The sequence below is a fragment of the Enhydra lutris genome, unplaced genomic scaffold (genome assembly GCF_002288905.1).
Source record: "Enhydra lutris kenyoni isolate GAN:26980312 unplaced genomic scaffold, ASM228890v2 scaffoldscaffold90, whole genome shotgun sequence".
NCBI lineage: Eukaryota > Metazoa > Chordata > Mammalia > Carnivora > Mustelidae > Enhydra > Enhydra lutris.
This window is the reverse complement of record NW_019154174.1, coordinates 2,457,276-2,462,418: the sequence shown is the minus strand read 5'-3', so window position 1 is coordinate 2,462,418 and position 5,143 is coordinate 2,457,276.

Sequence of the window (5,143 nt, the reverse complement as noted above, 5' to 3'; positions counted from 1 at the left end):
TACTTAAGGTAAATTGACTATAGAGTAACTGAGACACAGAATAAGGACAGAGAAGTAGTGTAACTAGAGCTTGGCTTTTCTTGACTCTCTATGGGATAGGTGTTTTGTTCTGTTTTGTTTTTGTTTTCAGGTAGGAAACATCTTTATTATTGGCCTTGATTCATTCATCATATAGTGTCCAACGTGGATCCCGTATCCAGGCAATCTGCCTGGCTCATTACTCCGCTGGCCCCTCTAGTCCAGACGTCGGGCCGTCCCCGGAGGGAAGCCAACGCCACCGGCCCCAGAAGTTCATGCTTGGGGTTTTGAGCGCCAGGCTGTCCCAGGAATGGGTCCCTTGGTCCCTGGCCCTCTGTTCTGGCCAGCAGATCTGGGGAGGCCGAGGCTGGAGCCTGACACTCTCTTTGGTTTCGTGATCATTTAAAAAAACAAACAGAGGAGACAAACGTTGCACAGTCTTTAAAAAAATCGGAGTCTGAGGAGAGAAGCCAAGGTGCTCCGCTTGGGAGCTCCGTGGGAGGCCGAAGCATCTGTGTCCCTTGCTGACCCACGCTGCACCGCCTCCTTACGCCCACGCGGAAGCACCTTCTCAGGAGGCAGCATTGGCACAGGTGACGCTGGTCGATCTGGCAGTGACGGTTGGAGCCGCCGGTGTAGCTGCGGTTGCTGTGGACGCTCCGCTTGAAGCAGCTCTTGCAGCCCTCCCAGGTGACGACGGGGTAGTGCTCGCCGCTGCACATGTCCCCGCACACCATGCAGTCCACCCGCAGCCCGGCCTGCTCCTCGCCAGGCTCCGAGTCGCTGGCAGCGCCCGGGGGGTGAGGCCCAGAAGACTGCTGGAGGCCTGCAGGCCCCGTGGCCGGCGCTTCCGGAGCTACCGCCCCCTCTGTGGCCGCACCTTCCCGGCCTGGGCCTCAGGCAGGGCCCCAGCCTCGCTCGCCATTGCCGCCGCCGCCCACCCTGGGCGCCTGCCTTGCGCTGCAGCCGGTTTTCTCTGGGACAGTTGTTATAATTTCTCTGCTCTGCTCTGCTCTGCTCCATTTCCAAGGCCTTCCTGTGTCTGCAGCCTAGACATTGTAGGGGAAGTTTGGGTTTGGACTTGCAGAGACTAAATAGTTGTACCCAACCCAGTGCCAACAAGCAAAGCATGAAGGACTTGTGCTTTTTTTGTCTTTTTTTGTTGTTGTTGTTAAAGATTTTGTTCATTTGACAGTGAGAGATCACAAGTAGGCAGAGAGGCAGGCAGGGAGAGTGGGAAGCAGCTCCCTGCTGAGCAGAGAGCCCGATGCAGAGCTCCATCCCAGGACCCTGAGACCATGACCTGAGCCTAACGCAGAGGCTTAACCCACTGAGCCACCCAGGCGCCCCCTGTGGGGATTTTTTAAAGAAAAGACAGATGCTTCCGTCCAACTCTAGACTCACCAGTCAGGGCCCTCTGGGATAGGCCCCAGGGTACAAGGACCAAGCATGTTTACCATCTAGATGCATTTCTTGACAGCTTTTTTGGCACTGGGCTTTCCATTATCTGAAAAAGCATTCAGCGAGATTGGGAGAACCCACGAACTAACGTTCGATGACATTTAGCAGGGCTCTGCCCTTCAGGGTCTGGGATATCGTGATCTGCACCTTTGGTGTAATGTGTTACACCCTTAGCTCTTGTCAGAAAGTGATGGATTGGGGTGCCTGGGTGGCTCAGTAGGTTAAAGCCTCTGCCTTCGGCTCAGGTCGTGATCCCAGGGTCCTTGGATCGAGCCCTGAGTCGGGCTCTCTGCTCAGCAGGGAGCCTGCTTCCTCCTCTCTCTCTGCCTGCCTCTCTGCCTACTTGTGATCTCTCCTTGTCAAATAAATAAATTAAATCTTTAAGAAGTAAAATAAATTTAAAAAATTTTTAAAAAGTTATGGACTGTTTTTTCTTTTGGTTTTGTATATAAATTTTGTGTATTTAACAGAGAACGAGCCAGAGAGCATCAGCAGGGGGAACAGCAGAGGGAGAGGGAGAAGCAGGCTCCCCGCTGAGCAGGGAGCCCAACAAGAGGCTGGATCCCAGGACCCTGAGATCGGGACCTGAGCTGATAACAAGAGTCAGACACGTAGCCAAACTGAGCCACCCAGGCACCCTTACAGGACCTGATGTCTTAGGGAAATAAATTGCAAGGCTAAAGAAAGAGAAGGGAGAAAGTGAGGACTGTAATTAAAAGAGGCTTGTGAGACCTGTTAACCAATGGCAAGGTATGGGTCTTATTCTCACTCAGGATTTAACAAATACAGAGAGTCAAAATATTTATGAGGTAATTAGATCAATTTGAACTGTGACTTGACATGTCATGCTATTGAGAAATTATTTTGAAATGTTTAAAGAGTGATTGTAATTTTGTGGGTATATCTATGTGTGTGTCCAACAAGGGCAGTTTTGTTCCCTGGGAGATGTTTGGCAACGTCTAGGACATATTGGGTGGTCGGAAACAGGAGTGAGGAAGACACTCTCCGCACCTGGTCTGTGGAGACCAGGCGTGATCCTAAGCATCATAATAAGCTCAGGACAGGGCCCCCAGCAAAGAATGATGGGGCCCAAGATGTGGGGAATGCCAAGGTTGGGAAACCCTGTTCTGGAAACACATGTTGAAGTAGCTCTGGGTCAAATGATAGGACGAAGATATTTGCTTCAAGGGGCGCCTGGGTGGCTCAGTGGTTTGAACCACTGCCTTCGGCTCAGGTCATGATTCCAGGGTCCTGGGATCGAGCCCCACACATCGGGCTCTCTGCTTAGCAGGGAGCCTACTTCCTCCCCTTCTCTCTCTGCCTGCCACTCTGCCTACTTGTGATCTCTGTCTGTCAAATAAATAAAATCTTTAATTAAAAAAAAAGATTTATTCAAAATAGGCCTAAATTGATAACAACCTAAATGTCCAACAACATGTGAATGAATAAACAGACTGAGTCTATCCATACAAGGGAATGCTATACACCAATAAAGAAAGAATGAACTACTTAAAAATGCAACAAACATACATGACTTAAACACACTGTCTCACCAAAAGAAGCCAAAACAGTACACACAATATGATTCTATCTAAGTGAAATTCTATTTAGAAATTCTGTCCTATATAGTGAGAGAAAGCAGACTGGTTGGCAAAGAGAAGGGTAATGGTGGGGTAAAGGACTGGGAAGGAGCATGAGGAAACTTTCTGGAGTACTGGAAATGTTTTCATCTGACCATGCTGGTCGTGGTTCTAAAAATGCACAGTTGTCAAAACTAAAATTATGCATGTACACCTGAAACTAATGTAGCATTGCACATCAGCTATACTAAAAACTAAAAACAAAAAACCATACACTTAAAATACACACACTGTACATTATTTCCCTAATAAAACTGACTGTAAGGAGTATCAAGAGAAGAATCCCAGTCATAACTACATTAGAAGGAGTAAAATACCTATGAACAAATTTAACCAAGAAAGTGAAAGACCGGGGCGCCTGGGTGGCTCAGTGGGTTAAGCGTCTGCCTTCAGCTCAGGTCATGATCCCAGGGTCCTGGGATAGAGCAACGCATCAGGCTCTCTGCTCAGCAGGGAGTCTGCTTCCTCCTCTCTCTGCCTGTCTCTCTGCATACTTGCAATCTCTCTCTGTCAAATAAATAAATAAAATCTTTTAAAAAAATAAAAGTAAAAAAAAACAACCAGCACTCTTTTGTACAAACCAGTTTGGTCCTCTATCTACTTACTGCTTCCTCTAGAGACCCTGCAGCACCTGTTAAGACAGAAGGAAACTGTAAAAACTGGCACTAAAGATGCCAAGGATACTTCCCAAATTATGGTTCTCCAGCAACATAATTGGGTAGCTTTTTATTAGTTTCTAAGGTAATCTTTTGGTGTTTTTACTTTATTAGAGATTCATTACATTTCAAGCACCTTTTTTTAGAAACACAAATTTGGAAAGGTTAGCCATTCCTAAGTTAGTTCAGTTGGGTCACTGTTATCCCAACCCTTACACGAAATTTAACTCCCTTGCCAGGAGAGAAGTTTGCTGGGGTTTTAGATCTGTTTTTGTAGATAAGTCGTGGTGAAACATGAAAAAGTGGGGAGAGGGTAAAATCTGTCTGGATGAAGAGCCAAGAAAGGGAATGAAAGAATAGGGTTTACACAGCCTGCCTGCAATACGCAGAGCCTTTCCCAAAAAAAGTAAGAAAAAGGTACACACTGGTGGTGTGTGGTATCAAAACAAAATAAAAAAACAAACAAAAAAAACATATATTTGAAAAACTTTCCCAGGGAAAAATGATTGTCAAGAATAAAATATATTTTGGAAGACTATATATCTAGCACAGCCTATTAGGTAACTATTCCTATAATTGCACATATAATGTTTTCTTTTCCTTTTTTTTTTTAAGATTTTATTTATTTGACAGATAGAGACCACAGGTAGGCAGAGAGGCAGGCATAGACACAGAGGAGGAAGCAGGCTCCCTGCTGGGCAGAGAGCCCGATGTGGGGCTCGATCCCAGGACCCTGAGATCATGACCTGAGCAGAAGGCAGAGGCTTAACCCAGTGAGCCCCCCAGGTGCCCCACGTATAATGTTTTCAAGATATTATTATATATGAAGGTGAAATAGTAATAATTGAGAAGGTCGCATAAATACAAGAAACCTTTTTTTTAAAGATTTATTTATTTATTTATTTATTTGAGAGAGAGACAGTGAGAGAGAGCATGAGCGAGGAGAAGGTCAGAGAGAGAAGCAGACTCCCGGTGGAGCTGGGAGCCCAAAGCGCGACTCGATCCCGGGACTCCAGGATCATGACCCGAGCCGAAGGCAGTCATCCAACCAACTGAGCCACCCAGGCGTCCCCAAGAAACCATTGTTAAAGAAACAAGTGGCAAAACCTAGTGGCAGTCCGTGCAGAATAAATGATTAAAGAACAGCTATATGGATCTGAACTTGAGGAACCATTAACAGAGTTAAGGAATTTGGGGAAGTGAATTTCAAAGATTTTATCAGCAAAATCTTGTGTCTTTACAGCTTTTTCATGGCCCATGGGTTTGTTAGTAAGCCTCTAAATGTCAGTCCAACCATGTTGTAAAATGTCAAAACAAGAGCTACAGAGACCAGGGCTATTATGGGGAATTCAGGATGCAATGGTCGCT